At 37.9% G+C, this 23,727-nt stretch overlaps 1 protein-coding gene across 1 annotated transcript in view; it reads right to left on the bottom strand.

Moving 5' to 3' along the window:
• EPHA3 (EPH receptor A3) overlaps positions 1-23,727 on the bottom strand; it is a 360,174-nt gene that overhangs the window by 192,208 nt on the left and 144,239 nt on the right. The window lies entirely within an intron of this gene.

A 23,727-nucleotide genomic window follows, 5' to 3' on the forward strand; every position in this document is an offset into this window, starting at 1 on the left:
GAAAGCAGCAGGGAGAAGTTGTGTTTCAGCACCAGGTCCATGAAAGAGGACAACCCTATGGACCACACCTTCATGAAACCAGACAGAACAATGTCATGGCTGACACCAGAACCTGACACAATGACCAACTGCTCCCTACCCATGACCCCAACTCCTCTAGCCACTTGATTGTTTTTTCTGAATCAATGGATTTATTGAGTTCCAGCAGGGCAATAGCATTTACTGTGTTTCTCTCATTAAAAAATCTGATAATCCCCCCCCCAAAAAATACCAAAAAACAGTTATGAACACCTTTCAAAATTATATTTAACTTTGTTGTATGCTTCAAAAAAAATAATCCTACTTTGAAATTTTAAAATTATCATCTCAGATTGCCATTTATAACTGAAGTAATTTTCTTAACTATTGCTTTCCTGGAGAATCAAAAGGTAATAGAGGGACTTTATATTTAAAGATACATATTCCTCATATTATTATACTTAATATTCCCTGGAGAATAAGAATAAACATTTTTTTTTGTCTCAGTGTTGAAACAGGGAACAAGTTAATGTCAACAAGAAAGTAATACTTGCTGAGAGGAATCTATATTTTGTGTACACAAAAGGTATATATATGTAAAAGGGAGGGCAGTATTCTTTCTATATTAGTTTTCACACTTGATTAACTTAAAAATTCTTGCTCCAAAAATAATTATTGCTACAACTTTGGACAGATTCCGGTGAAGGAACAGTGTTTTATTCACTTGCTTATTGTTGTTTTTTAAAATAACTGTCTCAAAGGCCCATGTTCCTTTTTAAATAAACATTTTTTAATTGATTTCAGGGAGAGGAAAGGAGAGGGAGAGATAGAAACATTAATGACCAGAGAGAATCATTGATCAGCTGCCTCCTGCACAGCCCCTACTGGGGATCCTGTCCCAAACTCGGATGTGTGCCTTGACCGGGAATGGAATCAAACCCTGACCTCCTGGTTCATGGGTCAACACTAAACCACAGAGCCACACCAGCCAGGCTACTTGTTTGTTTTTAAATCAAAGAATAGATAGATTTTATTAGAAAAACTCTGCTGGACACAACTCATAGTCAAGCTACAGAATTTCACACACAGTAGCATCTCTTCTTATAGAAATAAGACACAAGTGAGAGTCAGGCTGGCTCTAGATCAAAAGAAGCTGTCCATGTGGTTAAAGCTCTTAGTCATAAAGAACAGGTGGAGCACCAGCTCACCAAAGACAGAGAGGCACACAGAAGAACAGAGCGGACAGAAGTCCTGTCAAAAGGAGGGTGGAAGAAGATTTCTGAGTCTAAAGTTAAAGGTAAAACAATAACCCCAATCTTCTACAAGTTCAAGACTGGCAATGGTTGCCTGGCTGGTGTTGCTCAGTGGTTGAGCATCAACCCATGAACCAGGAGGTCATAGTTCGATTCCCTGCCAGGGCACATACCTGGGTTGCAGGCTTGATTCCAAGTAGGGGGCGTGCAGGAGGCAGCTAATCAATGATTCTCTCTCATCATTGATGTTTCTATATCTCTCTGAAATAAATTAAAATACTTAAAAAAAAGACTGGCAATGGTAATGATTAGTTATAATACTACTAACAACAACAATAAAAATAATAATATGAGATCTCAGATACTGACCGTTTACTGTGGAATACCATGTAGAATGCTTTAATCTATTATATTAATGAACTAGAGGCCCGGTGCATGAATTTGTGCATGGGGTGGGGGTCCCTCAGCCTGGCCTGCACCCTCTCAAAATCTGGGACCTCTCGGGAGAGTCCGACTTCCAGTTTAGGCCCAATCCTGCAGCAGATCAGGCCTAAACTGCAGTCGGACATCCCTCTCACAATACGGGACCGCTGGCCCCTAACTGCTTGCCTGCCTGCCTGATTGCCCCTAACCGCCTCTGCCTACCTGATCGCCTCTACGCACTCTGCCTGCCTATCATCCTTAACTACTCGCTGGGGGGCAGCTGGCCTGAGTGAGAGGCCATGGTCATTCTGCTGTTTCGGTCGCTGGGCTTTCATTATACAGGATTCCCATATTATAATTAATTCTGATCCTATGGATAATAAAATTGATTTTTGTATTTGCTATTCACAGAAGATATATTCACTTCCTGAGGTCTGGTTTAGTGCTCTTGACAACCTCATCAAAGAGGAACTATTACCATCACTCACATTGTAAAGATAACTCAATCAAGGCCTTGAGAGACCAGTAACTTGAAATCACACATCTCATAACTGAAAATCTCCACATTAAAACTCATGCAGCCTACCTATAGAATCTGTGTTCTAAATCATTGGTTCTCAGCCTACAGCATGCATCAAATCACCTATTAAGTACATATTGCAAAACCCTGTCCATTGAGTGTCTCACTCAGCTGTCTGGAGTGTGGCCTGAGGATTTGCACAATAATCCTCCCAGGTGAGGCCCATGATGCAGGCCTGGAGTCCAGACTTTGAGAACTACCACTATGTATTCTTTCTTGTGTATGAAAATGTCACTTAAATTCTCTGTGCCTAACCCTGTAAAATGTGAAATAAATCTTCCTCATAGGATCGTTCTGAAGATTAAGTAAGTTACCATGTAAAACTGCATCTGGCACACAATAAACACTAAATGCATAAATTATATTATTGGGTAGTGTGGTTATAAAAAATCTAAATTAAACTGTGATGTTTAAAAGCGTAAGAGAATAGAAATAGTCATGCTATAAAGCTGTATTATTTTTCCAATTCTAACTAATGCTCATAGGTTTATCTTGTAACCTTGTATAAGTTAAAAAATCTGGCTTTGAACCTCAGGTGTTTTGTTTTGTTTTTTAAATTCCTTACTTGTAAACAAGAAAATTATATCATTTACCACAACACAGGAAAGTTGAAGAGAATGACTTGTAAAATTATTTTATAGCACTTTGTGAAAATAATGGAGTATATAAGAGCTAATAATAAATTTCACCTTCCTCAAAGAACATTGTAAATTTTCTATCTCAGCTGATTTACTGCTATAGCTAAAGTGCTAGTTATAGACAAGATTTTTTTTTTCCTGAAAATCAGCACAGTTAGGCTTTCTCTTTTAATGTGTTATCAATATAATTTATATTAGTCTACTTATCTACAATCCTGAAAATACATTCAATTTCCTCACTTTCAAGAACATTGATTATGTAATAAAATGTTGGTCTCAAAATAATAAAAACAGAAACATAAAAAGCCAGAGACCCCATATGTTAAGAAATTAAAAAAGAGAAAATCAAATTTGTAGTTTTTAGAAACTTGAAGTATCCCTTTAAATTTTTGAGAAGGCCATGACCTTGAAAATGAGTGATTGTTTCTTATTATTCCTTTCTAAGCAATGAAGATTAGCCACATGAACAGACATATCTTTCAGCAGCAACAGCATTAGGAAACACATGTTTTCAGAAAGGAGAAAGTTGATCTATTGGGGACAGTTTGGAACTGGTGTGGCCTAGTAGGCTAGGTGTCAGAAGTTGTGAATTGTAATCCCTCTCAAGTACCACCCAACAGCTACTGACTTGTGTGGCCTGGAGCAAGTGGGTTGTTTCTTTTGGCATTTAAATGCATCCTTAGGAAAAATGGATAAAGTTACATTAACCTACCACAAGTAATTAACTTCATAATTTTTCTTAACCTACATTAGGAAGCACATCCGAGCTATTAAGAACTTCACATAAGTTTTCCATCACTTCAAACATTTGGCAGTAACTTTATTGAAGGCCAATATGAAATGAGACTTGTAACAAAAAAAGCTTCCTTGGAACAAGTTAAAATTATTAACAAAACATACTTGCAGACTAATGGAATCACATTGCTTTAAAACAAAATATTACGTTGGTTTATCCATTGTTCTTGTCTCAAACAAACTCAGAAGTAACTCAGAAAGTGTTAGCAATCTAGTATACAATTTTAAGTCTTTGCTTGGTGCCCACTTTTTCTCAGTGTTTTATGTGTTTGTGTTTTTAATTTATTTAATTAAAAAAATTCAAAGTTCAAATAAAAAAATGATTGATTGTGTATTGTTTGGACATATCAGGACAGCTTTTCTAAAGTTATTTTTAAAAACTTAATTGGTTAACCGGCAATATCTCCTTTCCATCCTTTACTTTTAATACACCTTCCTCCAACATGAAGGGCTTTTAATGCTCATTTAGAAACATCCTTTGTTTGCTGTTCTGCTACCCGGTTTCCAAGGAGAACAGAAGGGCTATGACTTGCAAGCATGTCAATGGTGCCCAAGCCTTTCTTTTTTAATGAGAATAGGACTCCAGACTGAATAAATCAAGTTTCTTCCTCTCTGTCTGAGAGAATAACATCTGAATTAGCCACAGTGTAAAATAGCCAAGGATAATTAATTATGTGCTTTGAGTCATCCCTCGTTCACTTCCAATTCAAGTACACAGTCATCTTTTTTTTAATGTTACAAAGAAAATTATAACGATGCTCATCATCTTCTTTAAATTTCGTAGAGTTCTTATCATTATCTACTATAACTTGTAAATATAATGCATGGCAAGATAAGCTCACTTTATCCACTACCCTGTTTAGTTACCACTCACCTTCTGTTACATTTCATTTCATTTCATTTCATTTCTATCTCTGCCTAAATTTTTAGAGTCTGATCTCCCTTCATTCAGTTTGCTTTTACTCTGCACATTTTCTTACGTTCTCTGAGAAACAAAAGTACCCAGGTAGGAGATGAGAAGAAATGGTAGGAGATATTAGACAATTTGTTTTTTAAAGAAATGCTATTTTAAATCCGTTTTAAAGGTCATTGGCTTTCAAAAGTCTTAGCTCTTTCAAAGTTGGATAAATGAATCTGTTTGTTTGTTTTTTAAATGTGCTAGAACACAATAAAGTAGGTTTTGAGAATGTTATTTTATATTTGGTAAATGATTATGATAGTTTTTATTGTTAAATTTTCTTCTACTCTACTTGTATTTTTAGTTGATTTATTTTTTTTTTTCAATTTAAACTCTTTATTGTTGAGAGTATTACATATGTCTCCTTTTTTCACCATTGACCTCACCCGAACACTTCTGCCTCCAGGCACATGCCCTCACCTCCCTACTGTCTGTGTCCATTGGTTATGCTCATATGCATGCATATAAGTCCTTTGTTTGATCTCTTACCCACCCCTCCCCTACCTTCTCTCTGAGGTGTGACGGTCTGTTTGATGCTTCTATGTCTCTGGATCTATTTTTGTTCATCAGTTTACGTTGTTCACTATATTCCACAAATGAGTGAGATCATGTGATATTTATCTTTCTCCGACAGGCTTATTTTGCTTAGCATAATGCTCTCCAGTTCCATCCATGCTGTTGCAAATGGTAAGAGTTCTTTCTTTTTTACAGCAGCGTAGTATTCCATTATGTAGATGTACCACCCTTTTTTAATCCACTCATCTGCTGATGGGCACTTAGGCTGTTTCCAAATCTTAGCTATTGTAAATTGTGCTGCTAAGAACATAAGGGTGCATATATTCTTTCTGATTGGTGTTTCTGATTTTTTGGGATATATTCCTAGAAGTGGGATATATAAATGGGAGTTCCATTTTTAATTTTTTGAGGAAACTCCATACTGTTTTCCACAGTGGCTGCACCAGCCTGCATTCCCATTAGCAGTGTACTAGGGTTCTGTTTCTGCACTTCCTCGCCAGCACTTGTTGTTTGTTGATTTGTTGATGATAGCCATTCTGGCAGGAGTGAGATGGTACCTCATTGTCCTTTTGATTTGCATCTCTTGGATGATTAGTGATTTTGAGCATGTTTTCATATGTCTTTTGGCCTTCTGTATGTCCACTTTCGAAAAGTGTCTATTTAGGCCCTCTGCCCATTTTAATTGAATTGTTTATCTTCCTTTTGTTAAGTTGTATGAGTGCCTATAAATTTTGGAGATTAAACCCTTATCAGAGATAACATTGGCAAATATGTTCTCCCATGCAGTGGGCTTTCTTGTTGTTTTGTTGATGGTTTCTTTTGCTGTGCAGAAGCTTTTTTTTTTTTATGTAGTCCCATTTGTGTATTTTCTCTTTAGTTTCTATTGTCCAAGGAGATGTATTGGTAAAGATGTTGCTATGAGATATGTCTGCTATTTTGCTGCCTATGGATTCTTCTAAGATTTTTATGGTTTCCAGTCTTACATTTAAGTCTTTTATCCATTTTGAGTTTATTTTTGTGTATGGTGTAAGTTGGTGGTCTAGTTTAATTTTTTTTTGCATGTATCTGTCCAATTTTCCCAACACCATTTATTGAAGAGACTATCTTGACTCCATTGTATGCTCTTGCCTCCTTTGTCAAATATTAATTGGGCATAATGGCTTGGGTCAATTTCTGGGTTCTCGGTCCTGTTCCATTGGTTCCTATATGTCTGTTCTTGTGCCAGTATCACGCAGTTTTGAGAACAGTGGATTTGTAATATAGCTTGATATCTGGTATTATGATCCCTTTAACTTTGTTGATTTATTTTTAATGATATACTTTTTAATAAAATTAGTTCTTTTTATAACAGTAATATAACACATATAGAAATTAAGGGAGAAGATAAAAATATGAAAAAGCCTAATATGGAAAGAAACATAGAGAAATATTTAAATCACTCTGATGTCTCAATATGCTACATGCTAAAGAAAGTTAAATCCTTGGGATTAGAGGAAAATTAAAAATGTTTAATGAACATTTACCTATAAAAGTTGAGTCTTTTATTCAAAAATCTGTAATAGTAATTGAAGTTAATTGATTTATCTGTTGTGCTACCATTGAATTTAAATCCTTAATTCAATATTGAAACTTAAAATATAAAACAGAACTGTGTAAATCCCACTAATATGAAGATAAATTCATATTTAGCAGGATGGGAACTATGTTGGCTTCAGTAAACACCAGTTTTCAATTAACAAGAGGGTTATATGGTACAGTAATTAGGAGTAACTGTACGGAGTCAGGTGACCTGGGTTGAAATCCTATTGTGACCCAGGACAAGTAACTTAAAGTCTAGATCTCAGTATCTTTCTTTGTAAAGTAGAATTGATAATTTTTACTTCATTGATTTTTGTGAATGATAAATGAGTCCACTCTTTATGCTGTGTTCATTATTATTAAGTGATTATGGAGTGTCCTTCTGTTGTTTGCGGCATGTGCTCTTCTGGAGTACCTTGGGGTTGAGGTATCCAGGAGATAGAGTGGAGCGCCAACCTAGGAATTGAAGTGTATTTAGGCATCTTCTGCTGGTTTCCATCAGACCAAATAATCCTAAATTACAAGTTCTTAAACAAACTTTTATCTCTAATCTTGAACATTTCTAATGTAGAAACAAGAAATAGAAATCTCCTTGTGTATATTGTTGCATTAAATTTTTCCTAGTATTGCATTCACCTAAACAGAGGAACTTTAACATGGAAGAGAGAGGTGTAAGGAAAAGGTTGCCCACGCATTCCAGCAGTCCTCATCCTTAGGACCTGACTTTTGCTTAGAATGTACTAGGTTTCATAATGTCCACATGAGAAGGAAACAAACCTCTGCAGTTGTGTCAGAAATCAAGCAGTTGTATCTACTACAGTTTTCCTTAAAATAATCATTTCCGTAAATGAAGGAATTTGCCAAAAAATCAGGTGTTATTTCTTGAAAATAGATGACATCTTTTCACCTAATTTAACCTAAATGGGGACAAAAATTAAATAATAAAAATCATATCACATTTTACTTTACAAATTTTCCAAAAAGGGTCTCCTGAAATACTGGTATATCAGGAGGCTTACAAACATCCTACCTAATAATAGACAAATATGCAAATTGACCATGCCTCCAACACACCCACAAGCCACGCCCACCATCCAATCAGAGCTAGTATGCAAATTAACCCAACCAAGATGGCTACAGCCACAGAGAACAAGGTTTCCTAGGTAACAGAGGAAGCCAAGCTTTCCGCCTGCCCTTGCCAGGCCTAAGCCTCCACTCAAGCTACAAAGTTTCAATTATAGAAGGTAAACAAATTCAAACAGAAATGGCGGCAGAATGGAGCTTGAGAGAGCAGGCCAGGATTGCCCCTGGCAACAGGGGAAGCAAAGCTTTCCGCACACCCTGGCCGGGCCCACCCGCTTAAGGCAACAAAGTTTCAATTATAACCCCAACAGAAATGGCTGCCAACCTCGGAGGGAGCCCCAGGCTTGGCTCCGCTCCAGGCTACAAAGTTTCAATAGTAGAAGGAAAATAAATTCCAGATACCAGGGCCTCCGCTTGGGTTGCCAGGTGCGTGGGCAGCCTGCAAACCACCACAGGCCCCTCGCTCAGGCCGCCCCATGCCCCAAGGGAACCCCACCCTGATCAGGGACACCCTTCAGGGCAAACCAGCTGGCCCCCACCCCTGTACCAGGCCTCTATCCTATCTAATAAAAGAGTAATATGCAGATTGACCATCACTCCAACACACAATATAGCTGCCCCCATGTGGTCAAAGTTCCTGCCCCCATGTGGACACAAAATGGCCACCACAAGATGGCCAGCAGGAGAGGGCTGTTGGGAGGCACCCGACCTGCAAGGGAGGGCAGTTGAGAAGGACCAGGCCTGCAAGGGAGGGCAGTTGGAGGTGATCAACCCTGCAGGAGAGGGCAGTTAGGAGTGACCAGGCCGGCAGAGGAGGGAAGTTGGTGGCAAACAGGCTGGCAGTGGCATGGTTAGGGGTTGATCAGGCTGGCAAGCAGAAGCGGTTAGGGGCAATCAGGAAGGCAGGCAGGCAAGCAGTTGAGAGCCAGAAGTCCTGGATTGTGAGAGGGATGTCTGACTGCCCGTTTAGGCCCCCAGATTGGAGAGGGTACAGGCTGGGCTGAGGGACAACCCCCCTCCGTGCACGAATTTCGTGCACCGAGCCTCTAGTACTATATAATAAAAGTCTAATCTGCTAAGTGTCTGGTCATCCATTCAACCAATCAAAGCACAATATGCTAATGATATGCTAAGGCCACTCAACCGCTCATTATGATGTGCACTGACCACCAGGGGGCAGACACTCTGACTGGTAGGTTAGCTTGCTGCTGGGGTCCGGCACATCAGGGCTGAGCAAGCGGAGCTGGACATGCCGTGGAGCCCTCCCGTGGTCCCTCCCCAGCTGGCCAACTTCCCTTATCCCTCCCTGGCCCAAATCGTGCACTGGTGGGGTCCCTCGTCCAGGCCTGCACCCTCTCACAATCTGGGACCCCTAAGGCAGTGGTCAGCAAACTCATTTGTCAACAGAGCCAAATATCAACAGTACAATGATTGAAATTTCTTTTGAGAGTCAAATTTTTTAAACTTAAACTTCTTCTAATGCCACTTCTTCAAAATAGACTCGCCCAGGCCGTGGTATTTTGTGGAAGAGCCACACTCAAGGGGCCAAAGAGCCGCATGTGTCTCGCAAGCCTCAGTTTGCCAACCATGGCCCTAGGGCAGGTGTCCTCATACTACGGCCCGCGGACCTCATGTGGGTGTTTTTGCCGTTTTGTTTTTTTACTTCAAAATAAGATATGTGCAGTGTGCATAGGAATTTGTTCATAGTTTTTTTTAAACTATAGTCCGGCCCTCCAATGGTCTGAGGGACAGTGAACTGGCCCCCTGTTTAAAAAGTTTGAGGACCCCTGCCCTAGGGGGATGTCAGAGAGCCAGTTTTGGCCCAGTCCTGTAGGCCAGGCCGAGGTACCCCACTGGTGCACTAATTCATGCACCAGGCCTCTAGTTACTAAAATAAAAGTCTTTGGAGAGGCAGTATTTTTTCATAAAATAAAATTTATTTTCTTTAGAACTACTCAGAGCTATTGCCTCATTAATGTGCTTAATTAAAGTTAATGTGTGAAGGAGGATATTCAGTAAAATTTTTTTTAATATATTTTATTGATTTTTTACAGAGAGGAAGAGAGAGGGACAGAGAGCTAGAAACATCGATGAGAGAGAAACATCGATCAGCTGCCTCCTGCACACCCCCTACTGGGGATGTGGCCGCAACCAAGGGACATGCCCTTGACTGGAATCGAACCTGGGACCCTTCAGTCCGCAGGCCTACGCTCTATCCACTGAGCCAAACCGGCTTCGGCTTGAGTAAAATTTTTTTTATGAGGACTTATCAATTTTCCTGATGTCACTCTAAATAAATACTGTACTTTATAATGCCAGTTTTGGAAAATGTAGCCTTAAATAAAAGGTTACTTAAAAGCAAAGAAGATTTTGTTTCATTTTTTATTTATTGCTATTATAATTTTGGAGATGTACTTACAGTAGGAAAATGATACACACAAATGTTAAAATAGACCAAGGAAAATTTCATGGGATAATCTATTTAATATTGAAAATAATTTTAAATCAATATCCAAAAGTTATTGTAATAATTTTAAAAGTCTCTAATTCTGTCCAAATCTTAGTTAGTTTCTGCTTTATCAGTATTCTTAATGACTCTTTGGGACCTTAATATGGAATCAAACATTTTGTCAACAACATTATTTTGACATATACTAGTATATCTATATATAGTTTAAATATTGATATATTATACATAAGTCCTATCTGTTCTGTTTCTCTGGCACATATTAATATACCATGTAGGGCTGAGTGTTTATATGAGTATTTATACCAAAGGGACCTCATCTACCTTAGAATATTTATATAATAGGTAAACTAAAAGATGAGTAATATTTCACTGAGTACGATATAGAGTAGATGGGGGAGTTAATGAGGAAGGAAACATAGAACAGGCTGTTAATTTCTATAGAACTGAGCATCAAGATACATAAAAATAGTCTCAGTCCTTGAAACCTAGTAGATTTGCCATGCTGGGTTTGGAGCTTCCTTGGGACAAATGACACCTTCTTTGACCTTCTATTTTCTCCCTAGAGAATGGGACTGTTTGTCTTACACCAGACCCACCATTGTATTTTGGAAGCTGATAACCTATTTCTTAGTTTCAGAGGTAAAGAGCTGGATAGGAATTTTGCTCCAGGATAGATCATATCCAGAGTCTCACCCAGACTTGATTTAAATGATAAAATTGGAAATTACTTGAGTCTATTCAGGTATTCAACATAGAGTAAATGCTGGAATGGATTAAGATTTTTGATAATGTTGGGATTGGGTGAATGTATTTTGCACATGGAATGAATGTAAATTTCAAGGCCAGAAGGCAGACTCTACTAGGTTGAATAGACTCCCCCATCCCCAACCAAATTCATGTACACTGGAACTTCTGAATGTATACTTATTGAAAATAGGGTCTATGGAGATATGATTAGTTAAGATAAGGTCTTATCTAAATATTGGACAGGGTGGGCCCTAAATCTAATGACTGGAGTCCTTAGAAACTTGTCATGTGAAAACACAGAGGGAGTCATGACATGTGGAGGCAGGCAGAAATTGATGCAGCTACTAGACACTTAATGCCAAGGATTGCAGCCACTAATGGAAGCTAGGAAGGGCAAGGAAAATCCTTTCCTAGAACCTTCAGAGGGAGTGTCGCCCTGCCAATGCCTTGATTATAGACATCTAGCTTCTACAAACACTACAGCATACTTTCATTGTTTTAAGCCCTCCAATTTGTAGAAACTGGTCACAGCTGCCCTAGAAAATTACTTCAGCTTCTCAGCAGAGTAAATACCCTGAGATATTTTTGTTTGCATCAGTGTACATACTGGTTACAGAGGTCTGTGGAGCCTCAGAGTTGATTTTCCCAGTTAGGTAGGCAAGGCATATATGAATATAACAGTTTCCTCTGAGGCAAATTGTAGTACTTGGTTTCTTTCCCGTGAAAAACAAAAAGTATAGATTTGAAATATTGCATGTTTTATGTTTTACCTTTGGATATAGAAATTCAATAAGGTAAACAAATTAAATAACATCAATAGTTATATTATGGACAATGTTATAAAGTGACATTATTATATTATATATAAAATAATACTGTCTATGTTGTTCATTATATTCCACAAAAGAGTGAGATCATGTGGTATTTATCTTTATCTGACTGGCTTATTTCACTTAGCATAATACTCTGCAGTTCCACAAAATCAGATCCAGAGACAGAGAAGTATCAATCAGACCATCAAACCTCAGAGGGAAGGTAGGGGAGGGTGGGGGTAAGGGGGAGAGATCAACCAAAGGACTTGTATGCATGCATATAAGCCTAACCAATGGACACAGACACCAGGGCATGAGAGGGGGTAGGGTGGAGGGGCAATGGGGGAAAAAGGACACATATATAATACCTTAATCAATAAAGAAAAAAAAAAAAGAGAGACTGGAGGAAGAAAGACCTGAAAGGGAATCATTGGAATAAAAAGATTCTTTCTCATAAATAAATAAATAAATAAATGAATAAATAAATAAATAAACCTATCTAATAAAAGAGTAATATGCAAATTGACCATCACTCCAAGATACAAGATGGACACCCCCATATGGTCAAAGATGACTGCCCCCATGTGGACACAAGATGGCTGCCACAAGATAGCCAGCAGGGGAGGGCAGTTGTGGGCAGTTAGGGGTGACCAGGTCAGCAGAGGAGGGCAGTTGGGGGTGACCAGGCCGACAGAGGAGAGCAGTTGGGGAAGACCAGGCCAGCAAGGGAGGGGAGTTGGGGGGGGGACCCAGGCCTGCAGGGGAGGGCAGTTGAGGGTGATCAGGCAAGCAGGGAGGGCAGTTTGGGAGACCAGGCCAGCAGGGGAGGGCAGTTGGGGGGGTCCAGGTCAGCAGGGGAGGCAGTTGGGGGAGCAGGACTGCAGGGGAGGTCATTTGGGGGGGGTACCAGGCCTTCAGGGGAGGACAGTTAGGGGATACCAGACTCGCAGGGGAGGGCAGTTAGGGGTGAGCACGATGGAAGAGGAGGGCAGTTAGGGGCAATCAGGCCGGCCGGGGAACAGTTAGGCGTCAATCAGGCTGGCAGGGGAGTGGTTAGGGAGTGATCAGGCTGGCAGGCAGAAGCTGTTAGGGGGAATCAGGCAGAGGCAGGTGAGCGGTTGGGAGCAAGCAGTCCTGGATTGTGAGAGGGATGTCCAACCGCCCATTTAGGCCCGATCCCACCCACCGGGATCAGGCCTAAATGGGCGGTCAGACATCCCTCAAGGTGTCCCAGATTGAAGAGAGTGCAGGCTGGGCTGAGGGCCACATACAACCTCCGTACACGAATTTCATGCACCCAGCCTCTAGTCCTATATAATAAGAGAAGAATATGCTAATATCTGTTATGCCTTGAGGCATAACCACTGAACACATAAAGTCTGATCATGGATCTGCAGGAGGGTGGGGCAGCGAACTACAAGCAGGCGGAGGAGAGCTACAGGAGGGGGCAGGGCAGCAAGCTATGAGGGGGGGAGGGGAAGGGGGCTCAGGAGGGCGGGGAAGCAGGCGGAGAGCTACAGGAGGGTGACAGCAACCTACTGGCACACGGATTCCTGCGCAGGGTTACTAGTATTGTCTATAAGAGTATTATAGACAGTGCTATCATAAATGTGTGTGTTTATGTGTCAGTGTCAGTGTGCTTAAAGATTAAAGGTAGTGTAACTTTCTAAATAACTACTTGAAATATCAAATGCTTAAAAATGACTTTCAAAAGACAATATGAATATAATATACCAGAGTTATGAATTAGTCAATATCTAATGCTGTGGTTATCTTTTGTGTAAATAATTATTTCCTGGGTATATGAATTTACTCAAATAGCATGTGGAAATTAATTTTCTAAAAAATCCATTTATTTAAAAACTATTTATTTTGATCATATACAAACTCCTGCTCGGTGCCAGGTTACAGTGGCAAGCCAAGGAGAGACTCCCCCATGTTCTACCTGAGCATTCAGGTCAGTGGGAAACAACCCACACAATTTAAAAATACATAATTTCTCTGTAGGGTATTTTCATGGAAAAGGGCAAATCAATATACTTTCATTCCTCGGTCAGGAAAGAGCTCTCTGTGCATCTGACTTTTAACTGAAAGCTGTAGTGTTAAAAGGGGCTGGACATACAAAGCATAAGGCTAGAGTACAGCCTTGTGAGGGAAAACACTACCTGTATAGGATGTCCCCAAAAATATATATTCACCTTAACACCTGATAGCCTAATTTTGAAAATGAAAGGCATATTAATAAACACGGCCTTTATAATTATTCAAAGTGTGTGTATACATTTTTGGACACCCTATTTGTAGATAGCTTAAGCAATGAATTATATTTTCAAATGCATCAAGAAAAAAGAATATACAATGCTAAAATAAGAATATAAAATATTTCTAAAATTATAATATGTAAAACCATCGTTAGTGGATTTTCAGTCAAGAGTGTCTTTATAGCCTCTTGAGGACTGACTCTGAAAACAAATACTATAACTGGCTTCATGTGCCATCTCATCATCCGCCTGCAAGCCCTACTGCAAATTAAATGGCGCAGGAAGATGAGCAAGTCCAGCCAGCCTGCTGGTGTTCTTTGTTGGAGTGTAACTTCACAGAAGGAAATGTGCAGAGAATGGAAGACAGCAGGACACCTAAACAGCTTCTGTGGACTGAGCAAAAGCAGGATAGCCTCAAAGATTTCAGTAGAAACTCTGTGGAGGCTCACAGAGTCCTAACATGAAACAATGGGAACAGCAGTCCTTCATGAATCAGCTTGGTATGGAAGTCAGCACAGAGGGAGATTTTGACCATGGGCAAAGCAAAAAGGCAAAAAAATAAGTAATATTATATTCTGTCAATAATGCCTGAAGCAGCGAACTGAAGAATATTATTTATTTGTTCCTTGTTGGAGCTTTAAGTCAATCTTATACACAGAAAGTGATAAGAAACCATATTTTCTTAAAATAACCATGTCCCATTAATCACAAAGAAACTTCCAGTACATAAAATCCAAGATATTCTAGTTAATTCAACACTTTTTAGAGAATGTCTACTATGCCTCAACCATTTTTTCTAGCCACTTGGTATCATCTATAGACAAAATAAAGATCATTGCCCTGTTAAACTATTTATTCTAGTCAGAAAGACAAGACAATAAAGATAATAGCTGAGAAAATTAGGATGATGATAGAAGATGATAAGTGCTCTGAAAAAATAAATTGGATCAGGGTAAGAGGATTAGGGAGTTCTATGGAGCAGTGGCATGTTGCAGTATTAAAGGCCACTGTACTTGATATTTCCTTAAAACTTGGAGGTTAGCCAAGGGAAAATTGAGGAAAATGCTAGAGCAAAGGCCCAAGAATGGGACATGCCTAGAAGCAAAAGCAAGAAGCAGAGTTGGGAAAAGGTCAGGCAGGTAACTGGGCTGGTTATGCATTTTCTCACAGGCAACTTTTAAAACACTTTGTATTTTGTAATAAATGTAGACTCACAGAATTGGGAAAAAATGTACAGCATCCTCGGAAATCCTTCACTCAGCTTCCCTTAATGATAACACACTATATGGCATTAGGATATCATCAGACCAGGAAACTGATATGGATACAAAAGATTAAACTAAATTACAGGCCTTAATCAAATTCCAGAAAATTTTCCATACATTTACTTTCTATTGTTGTCATTTGATGTAAAGTTGTTTGGAGTTTTTTGCATGTATATAGGTTTATATAAAGCCACCACAGTCAGGATGCAGAACTGCTCTGTCATCCCCTAGAACTCCCTCCAATTATTATTACACTAGAGGCCCGGTGTACGGAAATTCATGTACTCGGGGGTGGGGGGTGTCCCTCAGCCCAGCCTGCACCCTCTCACAATCCGGGACCCCTCAGGTAGGGTCCCTAGGCCTGGCCTGAGATCAGGGCCTATCGGGGCTTTCCTTCCCCAGGCTGCAGGCAGCTGGCCTCACCCCTGCTGCTGCCACTGCTTGCCATCTGTGCAGGGCTGCCCCCACTCCCCTGCCACCAGTGGCCTCCCTCTCCAGGCGACAGGCTGGGGTTCAATGGCTTGGCTGGCCTGGGCCTCCCTCTTTCTTTGCTGGGGGGCGGGCAGGGCCAGCCCTGCGAGCGTCTGTCTGCCTACCTGATCGCCACTAACCACTCACCTACCTACCTGATCACCCCTAACTGCTGGTCTGCCTACCTGATCACCCCTATCCACTCTGCCTGCCTGCCTGATTGCCCCTTACCACTTGCTTGGGGGCGGGGCCAGCACTGACTTGTGATTGGTCAGCCTCCAGTTGTTACTGGTCTTTATGACCCAGGGTTTTTATATATTAGGATGCTCACCCCACCCTAATCCCTGATAACCATCCAACCTTGCTTTCAGTGGTATTGACATTATCTTTGAGTGAGATGTACTCCTTTGAAAGGTTTTAAGAAAATGAGTGACGTGAATTGTTAGAAGATATAGATGTAGATATAGCTACTTCTTTTGCCTTTGTACTTCAAAAACTTTCAAAACTATAAAATGATGAAAAAACTAAATAAAATGAACCCCTGTGTTCCATTTTTTAATATATCCAAATATTGACATTTTACTATATTTGCATCATTGCTTCATTTCTCTGTATATGTTTTTGTTGTTGTTATTGTTAATTTTCCTCTTTTTGGTGAGGCATTTCAAAGTAATTTGCATATAGAATGACACTTTATTACTAAAATACTTCAGAATATGTTTCTAAAACTAAGGGCATTCTCATAAACTCAATAACACTATCACACTCCAACATTTTAACATTGATAATATATTTTCTAATATATAGTCTACCTAATTTCTTTGATCACCTTAAAATATGGAAAGGAAGCAGGTATTTCAATTCCACAAAGCAGGACCATGAGCTCATCATATCATTTGCTTTTGCTACTGTTAAACAAAAAGCTCAGTTTCTTTATTTTAAATAAACTAATCACAAACTATAATTTCACATTAGAATTTCTTAATTGACTAAATTCCGTGTCTAAGCCAATATAAAATTAAAGCTAGAGTTTAAGAAAATGTAATCATAGGCATCTCAGCAGATTGCTCCTTTTATTTAAAACTAGAGGCCTGGTGCATGAATTTGTGCACTGGTGGGGTTCAACTGGACTGCCCTGATGGGGGCCCCCATTTGGGGTGGGGTGACCCACTGGGGTGTGGGGCTGGCCAGGGCGAGGGGCCACGGTTGTTCTGGTCATTCTGGTTGTTCCACCATTCAGTCACTGGGCATCCTATATAATAAAAGGCTAATATGCAAATTGTCCCCTCGGGATTTTGACCAACTGGGAGTTCGACTGCCTGTTATGACGTGTTCTGACCACCAGTGGGCAGTGTGAAACGAAGGAAGGCCCCGGCATGCAGCCAGCAGGCAGGGAAAGGAAGGCCCTGATCAGCCCTGATCACCGGCCAGACCTAGAGATCCTACCTGTGCACAAATTTGTGCACCGGGCCTCTAGTTTATTATATAGGACTATATATTTAAGTTTGAATTTTTGCAAGGAATTGTCAGTTTTCTTGACCTTCTTCTTAAGTGTAGTTTTCTAATAAATATTTACATATACTTAAAAGATCAAGATATAATACATGAATTCAGAGAGGTTAAGAGAACAGGAGTAGCTAATGATTACAGGCTGTCCTAAGCCAGGCATGTTTTTGAGAACTTTCATTTATTCTTTTTTTTTTTTTTTTTAAGTGTAACTTTGAGGTGGAGAGTCAGGCAAGGTATGGGTATGAATCTTTCAATTTTGTAAATCCAATTTTTTCAAAGTAAACTTCAAGAGTTCCTAAATATAAATGTATGGCATCTGTCTCAGTCATGTACTTGAGGATTTTTTTTTCTAAAGTATATTTAGTCATTGGAAAAAGAGAAAAAGGATAAAATACTGTAGTATATAATTTATAGTTATTATCAGAGAAAACTTTGTCTATTTATCTAATGTAAACCTATAACTCCTACTGGGATCAGAAGTATCATTTGCAGAATTCTTTTAACCAGTGTTTCACCTCTCCACTTGTCAATGTATAAATCTTTTTCTATTGCTTAGAATAACTAGATGACATCTGGCAATGGGGAATGACTAAGTTGGGGTCAAAGATAAATACAGTTTAAAGCAAACCAGTTAAAAAACTAAATTCTACCAATGTTTTCCCTAAACTATTTTTGATCTTTTATACTATTACCTTAAATTAATATGATTATATTGAATCATATCACATTATATATATAGTCTTCAAGATGAAAAATGAACTCCTGCAAACAATATTGTACCTGCTATTGGCATCTATTAAGGTAAAGATCATGATAAACAGGAAAAATATATTTTTTAAAATGCATGGACAGCCCTGGCCGGTTGCTCAGTGGTTAGAGCATTGCCCCCTGGACCAAAGGGTCACAGGTTTGATTTCCAATCAAAGGCACTTACTTCAGTTGCAGGTTCGATCCCTGGCCTAGGTCGGGGGTCATGCAGGAGGTAACCAATCACTGTGTCACACATAAATATTTCTCTCTCTCTCCCTGCCTCCTCCCTCCCTTCCACTTTGCCTGAAAAGTCAGTTGAAAAAAGATCCTCAGGTGAGGATTAAAAAAAAAAATTCATGGACAAATTTCAATGTTTTCTAATTATTAAGGATTTTAAAAAATATCCAGGAATAAAAATAAATTTTGCTAAAGTAGCAACTGGCAAACAGAATATGCATTTTTTAACCCAATATATTTTGCCTCTGAACTCTACTTGTGGATTATCTTTTTAACCCAAGTAGCCAAAAATATAAAATATTCTCTCTTCTTTTGGAATTTAGTCTATCACAATATGCTTAAAAATGGTACAACAAGTCATGGAATTCAACATTTCTCAAAGAATTCAATGAAACATTAATTATCATTTTCCTTGGCAAGCATATATAGAAATTTAGAAATGGTTTGCAGTATGAGAAATATATAGAATCACATTTCCTCTGCAAATATTTTATATTTCTTTTGAAAAGAAATGTTCTTATAACTATGACATGTTTTTGCTCTATAATTTATTATTCCTAAACAGAAGATCTATAGAAACTAAGACTAAAGTGTAATTCATGATTTTCTTTCTCTTAGGCTGCATGTGCCATAATTATTTTTATCCATATATCCTCCATGTAGAAAGACAAAATAAAATACAATGATTAACATAATGTACATAATATATTTAAATAGAGATATCCTGAGGTACTCAGAATGATAAAATGCCTCAATATATATTTTATTAAATAGAATATGTTTTATAATGTTAAAGTTTGATTTTTATCCATATACAACAATATCATGGAATAAACAAAACATATCAATGGATTAAATTATGTAAGACAAATTAATAAAACTTCAAATTCTATTAAAATAAATGGTATTTTAATATTTTTGTGACTTGCTCTTGATTGCTTGATACATTTATCTTTACAATCATGTAATAGTTGAAAGAGCAGGAGCTCAGTAATCAGATGAATTTGTATTTAAATTGGAGTTGTGACTTTTACTGATCATGTTACCTTGGGAAATGACTTAATGTTGCAGAATTATGGTTTTATCTTTATTAATTAGATTTATATAACCTACCTCAGGGTTGAATATTATGTAAAACATATCTAACACATAACATGTTCTCATATATTTTAGTCACCTTCTTCATATATAATTTTCAATGTTTATATATATAAATTAATTTGGCCCAGAATTACTATGATGATTGAAACATTTATTACTTGATATAAGTTAAAACATTTGTTTTCTTTTTTTAAAGAAATAACTATAATCTATTTGAGAGTTAAAACAAATAAATCCTGAAAAGAAGTGTTTTTTAAGTTCTGATTTATCAGGGTTTGTTTATTTTTTCTTGTCTTTCTTTTTTGTTTGTTTGTTTGTTTTTTAGAATGGGGGATTCTGATGTAAAAAAAAAAAAAAAAGAAACAAAAAACCCCACAATATTTTGACAAGAATATGTCTAGAACTTGGTAACTGAACTTGTGAAGACTTTCAAATTTTCAAGAGCAAAACCGTTAGATGTGACATCACAGGTCTAACTGCTTAGACCTAAGGCTGGACCTTATGTTTAATAGTCCCAGACCACTAATTCTACATCTATTTCTCTAATGATTCTCTGAGACATTGTTGTTAATATTTTCTAAATATGCATCCTCATGAGGAGGACAAACATGACTAATCCTTGTTATAAAGTTTGCAAGTCTTATAGAGAACCATCATCAAGCATTCATTGGGAGATTTTTATCATGGTAAGGATCAGATGAGGCTTCACATAGAAGTGTTATTAGACATAAAATATTGAAAAAAACATATGATAGGATTTTTACATACAGAAACCATCCTAAGAAAAAGAGCAATAGAATAAAGCCCAAGTAATGAACAAAGATTTAAGTTTTGAGTCTTTTAAGAAAATTTTAATGGAGTCAGTACATCAGTTTGTTGAACTCAGAAGGACCTCATGTTTGGTTTACTAGGTCAGTACAGGTATGCAATGGAAGACATTGAGGATTTAAGTTAAAAAAAAGCTAGAACAAGAAATTAGGGAAATTAGTCTTGCAATTCTACATAGAATAAAGGTAGGAAGTAAAGAAAGACCAAATATTTTTTAAAAAGGGGAAAACACTCCCCCAAACCAACAATTCTATATAATAATGAGGTAATATGCAAATTGACCCTCATGCCCTCGCATCACAAGATTGCCGCCCCCATGTCTTCACAAGATGGGCGCCCCCACATCATTATAATATGGCCGCCCCCACATTGTCACAAAATGGCCGGCAGGGGAGGGCAGTTTGGAGGTGACCAGGCCTTCAGGGAAGGGCAGTTGGATATCCCCTGAGGGGTCCCAGATTGGAGAGGGTGCAGGCTGGGCAGAGGGACACCCCCCCCCATTGTATGAATTCCGTGCACCGGGCCTCTAGTAAGTAATAATTTGGTGATATATGTGAACATTTCTGAAGTCCTAAAACAAGGTGGAAGATATGCAGATTGGCCAATAAGTACAAAGAAAGGAATCAACTGAGAAAATGTGTGAGGATACTTAAGTCAATAAAGCTTCTATGGATCTAAGCAAAAAATAAAGGAGCTTTTGCTAATGGACATAAGTGGCTCAGAGCAGCTGACTTTGGTTTTGGATAAGACCAACTTTCTCAGTTTTAAACCAAAATTGGCTGTCCTTATTCAGGAATGTAGATTAGGAATGCGGAAGTGAGCAGTGGGAAGGCAGGCCTTCTACAATGAGTGTGGCAGTGATGTCTGAGGGCACTTGCTTCACAGAGACCAGTGAGATGTGAGTTGATGGGGAAAAGGGTCATTAGGACGGAGGCACCATGTTGGGAAACACCAAGAACATTACTTCCAAACAGGACCACAGGGAACAAATAAGCAGGGGTTTCATGGTTAAAAAGTACCGGCAGTAGATGTTTCAGACTAACTAAGGAAATAATTTGGTTGCCTTATTATTTGAGAATAAGGAAAGAAGTTAAATAATAGGGTACCTGGAGAAAATACACTGCAAAAGTATTTTTTTTAATTGAGAATATTTAGGTATGTTCATTGACAGAGGTAGCAAGTAACATGGGTGAATTAAAGATAAGTGTCATAAACAATAGGAAACTGACATAAAAGAATTGAAAATTCCTTTAAACACCTATGTTTCCCAAGACATTAACATTGTCTTCACTTTCACAGTTCTCTCTGGGCAACATCATCCACTCTAGCTTTTTAGTTACAGTTGTTATTGATGAATTTCACAAATCTGCATGCCAATCATGTCTTTAGCAATAAAAATTATACTTTAATTTCAAGTTTGTTTAATAGTTAAACTTGAATGTCCCACAAAGACTTTTACTGCAAAATGCCCCAAACTGAACTCATCACTTTCTTCAGACTTATATTTTTCCCATATTTCCCATTTCTTTTATCAGAAAAATGGGTCATTTAGCTCTCTCTCTCTCTCTCTCAACCTATTTCCATGGATTTTATACTCTATGTACTTTTGGGGTTTGCTTCCTTCTCCTTAGTTTATAAAACAGGTCCAAATAAGGACCTGTCATTTTTTGAATTGACAGCTATAATATCCTCCATTTCTTATATCTTCTTCTTTCTGTCACAAAGATTTATATAGGCCAGTTGTTTGTTTTAATGCAGTCAAAGCCAGCCCTGAACCCCAACTTCAAAAAAAGCACCACCACAGACGTACACATAAATAAAATTAAAATTCCTAGGATGGTACATGAGATGCAATATCACCTGTCCCCTGCCTATTTCTCAGATAACATTTTCCATCCCTGCCGGCACTACTCACAATTTATGTTTCAGCAATACTAAAATATTTGCCATTCTTGCTAACATCTTATTTCTTACCTTCAGAATTATAATTTACCTTATTTCAAATTTCTTTATTAATCTTACCTTTTAGTGTCAAATTAGCTCCTAATAATTCTTCAAGATCTCCCTTAAGTTTGTCTGCTCTTTATAATAATCCTCTATCTCTCAAATTAGGCTGAGTCTTTTCTAATCTCAGAGGATGGTGTTTGTTAATTTTTGTTCCTCAAAATTATTTCCTTTACTTAGCTTCTTCTATTTTTTTTTTCTAAATTGGGAGCTGTTTGGGATAATGACTGGAATTCATTGATCTTTGCAATTATCCTCAGTATCTAGAAAAGTACTAGCACAGATAGATGATCAATAAATACTTGTTGAATGGTGCTGGATGTTCTTATTAAGACTAAGTCAGCAAAAACCACTAGCCCTACATACTATATGCTAATTCTTGCTCTTAGCACATTTTATATAAATATGCAGGGAGGGGCAAAAGTAAGTTTACAATTGTTCATATGGAAAATAACACAATAATTAATAAGTAATAGTACAAAAATAAACTGTCTTTCAAGTGCTCACAACTATAAACCTATGATCTATATATACATATATATGTATATGCTTACATATATATATGTCAGATATACTAGCATCATTAAGAACTCCTAGGACAAAAAGTTCAGTTTGATATTATCAAGAAGGAAAATTCACTGTTCTAAAAAACATTAATCTGACATTACTTTCTGATGACTTCAAAGGTAATTACAGATAAAATGAATGAATCATTAAAATGTTAGCAGTAAATTTCTGAAGAAGCCCAGAATGTTTCTTAATACAATTCATATTTAACTTTCGTAGATGATATTGACATTTCTGTCAAAGAAAAGTGATTGAAAGTATGTCTGTTGTATCATAGAAAGTGCAGAGTTGCAATTGTCACACGGTATATTCACATCTGAAGTAATCGAACTGTCATAGCCCATGGAAATAATGGCAACTTTATTGTGTCCCTTGCAAGCTTTTTGATGGGAGAATCAAAGAATTAGGCCAGCAGGGGGCCACTTCTATTTAATAGCGGATCATGTTATAGACAGCTATGTCCTGTGTTTGATGTGGGAGCCATTAAAATGTTATCTCATCTTCCAAATAAATAGCTTTAAACTTCAGAGTTTCATGACATATACAAAATAGCAACTTCATATCTATTTTCTTCTAAAAATTAAAGCATATAAAATAATTAGTTTATAATAGGATTTAATGAGTTGTAAGAGTTTATACTTTGCTGAGAGAATTTCCTTGGGCAATTAATTATGTATCTAACACACTATTTTCTCAATTAAATTGTAAAATATAAACTTCAAAATTTAATAACTGTATTGGAAGTTTATTGGGGCTTTTAGCTCAGTGTGATATTTCTCAGCTACATGATAATCTTTGGAATAACATTATCTAAATGCAGAAGATAGCATAATTGTAACAATCTCATATGATATGTGAAAGTT

Source organism: Cnephaeus nilssonii (genome assembly GCF_951640355.1).
Source record: "Cnephaeus nilssonii genome assembly, chromosome: 3".
In the NCBI taxonomy this organism is placed as follows: Eukaryota; Metazoa; Chordata; class Mammalia; order Chiroptera; family Vespertilionidae; genus Cnephaeus; species Cnephaeus nilssonii.